Below are 10,219 nucleotides of genomic sequence, written 5' to 3'. Positions count from 1 at the left end.
GTAAGCTATAAAAAGATACACAGCTAAGGTAAGTTAACTTTCGTGTAAAATAAAAATACAAAAACCACTATATTAAAACCTTTGGGGACAATAAAGTAAAACCACCACTTGACAATCCCCCCCATTCCAATGTATCCTCTTAAGATTTGACCAAAAAACTGAATTCCAATGCATTCTTCAATGCTAAACAAAAGGAAGGATATAGGGAGGTTATAAATCTTCTAATTTATTGTCCCAACTTAGCTGAGTAACAAATGGAAGATTTCACGTAAAATCAAACCAAGGTCTCCATGCTGAATGCTGTTTAAACGCAGAACCCTCCACTTTCGAACTTCCGCTGGAAAAGTAAGCCAGTGGCATTTTAAAATCCTTATTCCAAAAGAAAAGAAGCACAGAAAAACTTCTACTTTCAAACTTACCCAGCAAAGGTAATAAGTTCTGTCCAGTTTCATTTATCTCTCCAGTCTAAGCTCCAGGCGATTGGTAAAAGTTCTAAAGTAAAGGATAATTATTCAGCCATTTAAAAAGAAATTAGTCAGTAATGCAAGCAACAGATACAATAAACATCCTTCAAAGCAGATCTTTCTAAGCTGAGTTCAAAAGTTACAGTGTTCTTCCATGTTAAGTGAAAGAAAAAATATTGGGAGGTCATAAATCTTCTAATCTTTGTCGTCCCAGCTCAACTGAATAGCAAATGCAGGATTACAGGCAGATTCAATCAAGGTCTCAATGCTGAATACTGTTTGCAAATAAGTACAGATAAGTACAAATTCCATCGATGGTGCTAAACAGTGTTCATCCACTGGTACTATATCAGGCAAAAAAGAGGAAAGGAAGGGAGGGAAATCCCACCGTGACTGTGGCAAACATATATACAAATGATATAAAGCAACCAAACTATGGAAATATATATTGAGAAACAATAAACGAATAGTCTGCCTCATCAAGTACAACCTTAATCAAGGCCATGATCTTATGAGTGGGGTCATGGTCCAACGGTACATAATTAGTTCTATCAGCCAATTGCCTCTCAACATCATGAATGCAATCCCTCTTATTCATAAGTACAATGGCTCCCCCTTTATCCGCCTGCTTGATTACCAAATCGGGATCCTGTTGTAAAGATTTGAGAAGTGCCGCATCAGTTCGAGACAAGTTGGAATGGTGATGGGATGTGTCTAGAAACTGTTGCTCAATCCTCCCAATGTCCCTCTCGACCAACTTTTGAAAAGTGGCAATGGTTGGAGAGTCAACAGCCCGAATAAAGGTGGATTTAGGTCTGAACTGAACAAGACCTGAATCCTGCCTATCCCCAAAAATGACTTCTGAGTTTAATTGTTCTTATTAACTTATACAAGTCAACCCAAGTTCTAAACGTCTTGTACGTAGGCGTAGGCACAAAACTCAAACCAAGCTGTAAAACACTCCATTGTTGGGGGGAGATATGTTTGGAACTCAAATTGACCACTAGGGTCTCATGCGCCCCCTGGTTCTTCGGTTCCCGCGAAAAAAATCAGAACTGTGTTCAAACCTGGTTTTTGCTGCCCTGTCTGAGCATGTCCTTCTAACCAACGATGACCTGTCAGAGTCAGATGTAGCAGACTTCTCTGACTCAGAACGTTCAGAAGAGCTAATGGGTTGCTTCCAAGTGACTGCTTTATTTGATTGATTTCTTTTAATTGATTCCGTGATGGCCCTTGTTTGTGTTTTGGGTACTATATAGGGCAGCAGTGATATAGGAAGAAGCTGAAAGTCATCGTCTCATTCTGCGCAGGAGGAGGCAAGGGTAAACCCGTCCTATATTCTACCAAAGAAAACCACAGGGCTCTGAGGGCGCCAGGAGTCAGAATCGACTCAACGGAACACTTTACCTTTAATAAACATGGTTAGTATTGCTCAAAGAGCTGCTAAGCAAATGAATGCAAAGGCCTGAGATTTTAGAGATGGGGAGCAAAAGACATTAAAGCAGCTCTATCCACAAGACTGAACCAACCTCAGCAAGAGATGGCTGAGGAAAATGAAGTGAGCTAGAAGAGGACCCAAAGCCAAAATGTTGGGTCAGGACAGGCTATTCTCTCCCATCTCTGGGAGCTGGGATTTTCCACCACTACACGCATATGTTTCCATATATTTATGATATTCTTGGATTGCTTTTTTTAAAAGAGAGAAATTTCTGCCTATTATAAAGAAAGTTGACTGCTTACTGGGATTCATTCTCTTCCCTTTCCTTTTTCATCACTATTCTGCAGGCAGAAGTTCAGCAACCTCATCTGGACCACTTTCATTTACCTTGGTGCTTTCTAGAGTGTAATGCTTTTTTTTTGTGAGGTGCCCTATGGAGCATGAAAACCCCAAAGGCCCCCCATCAAGCAAGGGTTCAGAAGGAACAGGAAACGGCCCTCATGCCCTCCAGGCGGGGAGTACGGGGAAATCCCCACTATGGCAACCATGGGAACAGGTTAGCGAAGAACAGACTGGGGAACAATCTCACACACGGGAAGCCCAACAGACAGAGTTCCCCAAGAGAGTGATGCCTTCATGGGTGCTGGCAGAGGCTGCGTGCGGTGATGACACTGCAGCACTGTCACCCTCCTTCCGTCAAGATGCGGAAGCATGCCAGAGGTCTAGGAAAGTGTCTGTTGTGAGGAACACAAGGGAGCTGGAGAAGCAGACCCTTCTGCCAGAGGACACCCCACCTCTTGATCAGGGAACCTGGCCCACAGACCAGCTCCCCAGGAGTGGGTCTGGCTGAGGTTCCCTGAGAAGACAGCAGGAGTGCTGAAGGCAGAACCACCAGGAGAGACTCTTTTTATTAGGATCTTCTCAGGGATGTGCATGAATCAGTTTTTTTGTTCAGATTTATACCCAAATTGAAACGCCCTCGATTTGTTGTGAGCCCAAATCTGACCCCCACCCCCAGCATCACCCCAGATTCAATTTGCAACCAAAATTCTCCAAATCCAAATCAATTTGGATTTTTAAAAAGGTCCCCGGGCCAAAAAGAGTGGGGGTAGTGGTAGTGCCCAATGGGTGGAAGCTACCTACCAATAATGGGGGTTTCAGCAGCCTTAGTTAGAACACCCCAGGGGAGTGGCACCGGGGTGACACAGTGTGGGTTGTGGTGGGTGGTAGTGCCCAATGGGTACAAGGAAGCACGGCCTCAGAATACTATGTGCCCTCTAAGTCTGCATGAAAGACATTTGTGAGGGCACCAGCAGCAAGCTCATCCTTGGCCACGGCTGGGGGAGGGGGTAGGTGGGTGCATGTGTGTATGTGCTGCTGCTTCAGTCACAGTCTTTCCATGGGTGGGGAAAAAACAAAGCAAAGTCTCAGATAACAAACATTAAAGAGGCAAGTGGAAGCAAGCCACATTATAAAACAGAAATGCATGAACAACTCATCATCATCATCATCAAAGCATCAGCAAGCATCATATATTTATCACATTGACGTTCATCATTTTTATTTCAGCATCAATTCAAAATAGTCAATGAAAGCAATTCTTTCATATCACCATGCATCTTCAAAAACCCTCCCTCCTGCCTCCCCGCCCCCCGCCGCCACCAACCACAGCCTCTGTGGAAGGGTGGTGGTGCTGATGCTGGTGCTGGGCCATAGTTTTGCCATGCCACGACGCACCAACCACCTCCATCATGGGCCTCATGGTGTCATGCATGGTTGAAACAAATCAAACACTATTCAACATAAAGGGAAACGAAGAAAACCCTTGGTGACAGTGTGGTGTGTGTGTGTGTGTGTGTGTGTGTGTGTGTGTGTGTGGTTCAACGTAAGCATGTGTGAGACACAGCATCCCAGAAACATTCCTGTGCCTGCACATGCAGTAGCCTGCCTCTGTGATGGATAGTGTGGTGCTTTTGCCTTCTGGCCCTCAGGACTGGGCAAGTGGGTGCTCCTGCAAGAGGGAGGGATCTACAGATGTATGCTGCTGAGAATGACTACAACTCCCATTGTCCCTAGTCTTGATGGTGGCCAGCCATTGCAACAGTGGGGGGTGGTAGTTGTAGTCTCTCTCAGCAACATCTGGGAGAATCCCTCCCTGATGCAGGGAGCACTCACTTGCCCTAGACCTGAGTGCCAGCACAGCAGCAGTGCCCCATCTCAGCATTCTCGGGCTGGCAGTGCGGCGGTGCCTGTGTGTGTGTCTGGATGTGTCAGCCTCTTGGTCAGGAAGCTGCCGTGGTATGGGAGGCACTGCATAAGGGGGTGATGCAAGTTACTCACCCTCCACGGCCAGCTCGGGGTAGCCCAGCAGGGGGAGGGTGGCCTTCAAGAAGACCAGCTGCTCGACCAACACTGCATACAGACGTGAGCGTAGAGGGGTCACCATGTTCCCAGCCATGGAGAACAACCTCTCGCTCGAGACACTGGTTGGCGGGCATGAGAAGAACTGGCCAGCAACGGCTGCCAAGTCCGGCCAGAAATGGGAACGTGTTGCCCAAAACTGGCATGGCTCCATCTCCGGGCCTTCTGCCAGCTCCTGCAGGTAGAGCAGAACAGAATGCTCAGCATGGCTGCAGGGAGGGGCAGGCTGCTTCTGTCCCCTGGGCAAGGCACCAAAGAAGCCCTTTTTGAAAGATCGGGTGGTGGAACACGGAGGTGACACTGGCCACTCTTCTGTGCCACTGCCCAAGAAACCACGCTGCTGCACTGGGAAGACATGATGGTGGTGGCAGTGCTGCTGGGGGTGGAAAGCTCACTGCCAGGCTGCGCACCAACCCCCTCCTAATGGTCGTTGTCTGCACTTCAGCGAGGTGGCCACATTTGCAGATGATACCAAACTCTTTTAGGTAGTGAAATCCAAAACAGACTGTGAGGAGCTCCAAAAGGATCTCTCCAAACTGGGGGAGTGGGCAACAAAATGGTAAATGCACTTCCATGTTGGCAAGTGTAAAGTGATGCACTTTGGGATGAAAAACCCCAGCCAAGTATACGTTGATGGGATCTGAACTCTCGGTGACTGATCAAGAGAGGGATCTTGGGGTTGGTGCTGGACAGCTCGTTGAAAGTTACAACTCAATGTCCGGCAGCTGTGAAAAAGGCCAATTCCATGCTAGGAATCATTAGGAAGGGGATTCAGGGGCATATCTAGGGTAGGGCAGGCAGGGCACGTGCCCCGGGCACCACTTGATGGGGGGTGCCATTTTTAAAAATTATCTTTTTAAAAAATGGCCACTGAAATGCCATGCCAGGCCTCACAGAGGCCATTTGAGCATGCATGGTGGCCATTTTGTGGCCACCACACATGTTCAAATGGGCCCTGTGAGGCCCTAGTGGCCAGCAAGGAGAGGGGGAACCTTTGAAGACCCCCCACAGCCTTTAGGAAGCCCCCTGAAGGGGCTACAGGTAAATAATTTTTTTTGAAAAAATTAGTATAAGTCACTGTACACATATTCAGATTGGCACTATGTACAGAGAATCAGGGCTTGTGAATACTGAGCTGAAGCTTATGAGCTAGGATTGTATTCATTTGCTCTTACTTTGCTTCTTGTGATTAGTGAGTTAAATATGATGTCTTAATAATATAGCTATTAATGGTGAGTTTGTCTTTGAATCACTGTGAGATCCTTAGGATTAAGGCCCACTGGGAGTTTCTTGCTCTCTTTCTCTCATTTTAATTCTCTTTCTGAAATACTAGAATATATTCCAAGCAGTGACACAGTATGCTCTGCATATCCTTTAATTATTTACAGAGTATCTGGGAAAAGTCAAATTCTCCATTTATTTTTAAAACGTATGTAATAGTGATGCTACAATGCATAGTAGAGAATTAGACAGGCACTTCTGTTTAGTTTTCCAAGTACACCTCCACATAGTATTTGGGTATTTCATGAGCCCCAGCATACTGAAATTTGTAGTTTTCCAGCATTTTTTTGGTCTGGCTATGTCCACTGCTAAATAGTTTTTGAAAGATTAAAAGATGAACGAGCTTGACTTGTATTTTTGAGCTGATATAATGGTAGTTATCTGAAAGCTTGGTGTCAGGTGCTTGGACAGGGGGCGCAATTTCAGTGCTTGCCCTAGGCGCTATTTTCCCTCAATACGCCTCTGAGGGGATTGAAAATAAAACGGCTAATTTTATAATGCCCTTATACAAAACTATGGTGCCTGGAGTACTGTGTACCTGGAGTACTGTGTACAGTACTGTGTACAGTCTACAGTCCAGGTGTACTGTACTGTGTACAGTACACCCAGAGTACTATGTACAGTTCTGGTTACCAAATCTAAACAAGGAGATTATAGAACTGGAAAACATGCAGAAGAGGGCAACCAAGATGATCAGAGGCCAAGAGCACCTTTCTTATGAGGCAAGGTTACAACACTTGGGGCTACTTAGTTTAGAAAAAAGATGACTGCGGGGAGACATGACAGAGGTCTATAAAATCATGCATGGAGTGGAGAAAGTGGATAGAGAGAAAGTCTCCTCCCTCTCACATAACACTACAACCAGGGGTCATCCCATGAAATGGATAGCCAAGAAATTTAGGACCAGCAAATGGATGTATTTTTTCACACAATGCATAATCAGCTTGTGGAATTCTCTGCCAGAAGATGTGGTGACAGCCAACAGCCTGGATGGCTTTAAGAGGGGCTTGGATAATTTCATGGAGGAGAGGTCTATCAATGGTTACTAGTCAGGGTGCTATAGGCCACCTCCAGCCTCAAAGGCAGGATGCCTCTGAGTACCAGTTGCAGGGGAGTAACAGCAGGAGAGAGGGCATGCCCTGCAACTCCTGCTGTAGGCTTCCAGTGGGCCACTGTGTGAAACATGATGCTGGACTAGATGGGCCTTCTTGGGCCTGATCCAGCAGGGCTGTTCTTATGTTCTTAATAATATTTTTTTAAATGAGGGGTGGGGGGAATCAAATGGCATTAAGAGCAGCCTCAACTGCACAATGTGTGCATGTTTATTTAGAAGTAGGTCTCATATTCAATGGTCCTTCCTCCCATGAAAGTATGCGTAGGTTTATATCCAAATTATTGAAGGGAAATGATGAGGTGGGAACACAGCACTGGCTGATCTAACTCCCAAATGGGACCACACAGCCCTGTTTCGGACCTAAATCATCAATATGGGGAGGTGTTGGTGCCACGAGGTGTGGCCTCTGAGGGGTGGCGGCCCGGGTTCTTTGAACCCGTCTGCTCAGTGGTGGCTCCGCCCCGATCATGTGCTAGCCCCGATCTCTTAGGATGGTGGCACAGCAGCCAACCCACATCGTGTACCCAGCTTTATATCAAGGAAAAGTGCATCCTGATCTGATCCCTCTCCTCCTTCCTGGATGTTGACAACACACAGCCATTTCTCAGGAACCTGCATACATGGGGCTTGGAGCCTGGCAGGACGCTCCAACCCAGCTCTTGGTTGTTGAGAACCAGGCTCTGTTTCCTTCCAAACTCTGGGCAACTCTCAGCAGAATGGGGAAGTAGAGAGAGTAAATCAGAAGTTTGTGAGAACAGAATTTGTCTAAAATGGCCTTATCATTCAACAGAAAGAGATGATGGTATTTTACACATTTGTAAAGTTGTGCCATTGAGTTGGAGTCGATTCCTGGCAACCACACAGCCCTGTGGTTTTCTTTGGTAGAATACAGGAGGGGTTTACCATTGCCATCTCCCCTGCAGTGTGCGATGATCCCCTTCAGCAACTTTCTATATCACTGCTGCACATAGTCTTTCCCATACTTTGGGCTACATATCAGCGGGAATTCGAACCAGCAACCTCTTGATCCCTAGGTAAGTTACTTCTCCACTGTGCTGGGTTACACATTTGTACACCAGCATGTACAATTCACGTCTCTGAGCGGTTTACATGATAAAGTGCAGCATAACAATTAGAACAGTCAAAAATTGTAATTTCATTGGTATTGCTAGTATAAGCAATCTCATATGCAGAAAAATGTGAAAGCTGCAACATAAACTGTATACACAGAAAACCACGAAGGTTGATTAAAGAAGAAGATTAAACCGACAGAAACCTTCTTAACTGCTTTGATTTCACATTTCTGACCAGGAATCCTATCTGACTGATGTTTTTTCTTGTTGTAAACTTCAATTCCCAGCAAGCCTTGCAAATCCCATAGAAATGGCAAACAGCTGGCTCCTTGTAACCTGTGCAAAGTGTGGAGTTTGGAGGCATTTAAGTCCCTGGCTTGAACATAATTCTCATCTCCTGCCTTGGAAGCACCTGCTGTTTGTTTGCTGGGGCTGGATTGTGGTCATTCTACTTTCTTTACCTCTGTGGAGTGAAAAGGAAAACATTTTATTTCCAAAGGGAAACAAACAGGGAAATTCCTGCCTGGAGAGGGAAAATATAAACAGGGAAACAGGTAGATGGAGAGGGAACATGTCCCATGGCAGGTTGAGAAGAAGGAGAATTTGTTACTTTCTCCTTTCAAATTCTGGGGGTTGGGGTGCTCCTGTTGCAGCCTCCTCTAAGGCAGGGAAAAAGAGAGGCTCATCACTCCTCCAATGAGTTTAATCTGAGGACGCTGCCATATCCTGAGTCAGACCATTGGTCTATCTTGCTCAGTAGGGTCTTCACAGACTGGCAGCGGCTTCTCCAAGGTTGCAGGCAGGAATTTATCTCAGCAGAAGGTGCCATAGAAGTTCCCAACATGTCATCTTTAGACAGTAGAGTAAGAGAACCTTCAATCCTAGGAACTGAAATCAATGGGAAATATTTTTGGAGTAAAAATCATGGTTAGTATTAATCCAAGAGCTGCTAAGCAAATGAATGCAAAGGCCTGAACCTTAGAGACAGGAAACCTGAACCTATAGCACTGATCAATAGGCACTGAACCTATAGGAAGCCTATACCATAGGCACTGAACCGAAGTCAGCTGCAGGAAGCAAAAGGGACTGAACCTGGAAGCAAAAGGCACAACCTCCAACAAGAGATCCTCTTTGCCTGAGAAAAATGAAGTAAGCCTGAAGAGGTTCCAAAGCCAAAATGTGGGATCAGGATGCAAATAGGCCTCTTCTGTTCCTTCTCTGGGAAATGTTTTTCTCACTAGATGAATATGTAGTGATGGCATGGAATAAGATATGTAGACCATAGGGGGCTATGTAGTGGTGGTGTGAATATGTAGTGATGGGGAATAGTGTTCCCCGCCCCCACTACATGAATGTGTTCGCATATTTTTATATTCTCTGATTTATTTATTTCTTTTTTAAAGACTAGTTACTGCCTTTTATAATGACAGTTGATTGCTTACTGGGATTCATTCTCTCCCATTCCTCTTTTCATCACTGTTCTGCAGGCAGAAGTTCAGCCCCCGGCTCTGGACCACTTTCATTGATCTTGGTGCTTTCTCTAGTGTGATGCTGTTCTCTGTGAGGTGCCCCATGGAGCCCTAACTCCCCAAAGACCACCCCATCAAACAAGGGTTCCGAAGGAAGAGGAAAGAGCCCTCTTGTCCACCAGATGGGGAGTATGGGGGAAACCCCACTATGGCGACCATGGGAACAGGTTAGCAAAGAACAGAATGGGGAACATTCTTTGATCTCTTCGACCAGCTAGTACAGCCTTCTGTCTGCTCTTTAAGCGGTTCTAGTCTGTTTTCTCTGAATCTTTTACACCCTTGCTCCTTAAGAGATGACATTTGCCGAACCGGATAGTGCCCAGCTCCTGTCGGCTATTCCCCAGGCGTCATTTTAAAAGCTGCTCTGCAACCTTCTTTATTTTAAGTGCCAGTAGTCTGGTTCCATCTTGTTTCAAGTGCAGCCCATCTCTTTTGTACAGGCCTTGCTTGCCCCAAAATGTATACCAGTGCCTAAACCCCTCCTCCCAGCACCGTCTCATCCATGCAGTGAGACCCTTGAGCAATGCCTGTCTCGCTGACCCTGCACGTGGAACAGATAACATTTCTGAGAATGCTACCTTGGGGATCCTGGACCTCAATATGCTACCTATCGGCCTTGGTTTAGCTGCCAGGACCTCCCGACTACATTTCTCCCCCATTGTTGGTGCTGATTGTGCACCACGGCAGCTGGGTCCTCCCCAGAACTGCCAAACAGCCTATCTAAATGCCATGTGATATCCACAACCATTGCACCAGGCAAGCAACTCACCTTGTGGTATACACACGGGTCACAGACCCATATTTCTCTACCTCTATTGAATGAATCGCCCACTACAAGGAAGCTCCCACCCCTGAAGGAGTATCCCCTGTGCGAGAGGATATAGGTGTTGGAAATTCTC

The sequence above is a fragment of the Hemicordylus capensis genome, chromosome 2 (genome assembly GCF_027244095.1).
Source record: "Hemicordylus capensis ecotype Gifberg chromosome 2, rHemCap1.1.pri, whole genome shotgun sequence".
In the NCBI taxonomy this organism is placed as follows: Eukaryota; Metazoa; Chordata; class Lepidosauria; order Squamata; family Cordylidae; genus Hemicordylus; species Hemicordylus capensis.
Note: the sequence above shows the minus strand (reverse complement) of the source record.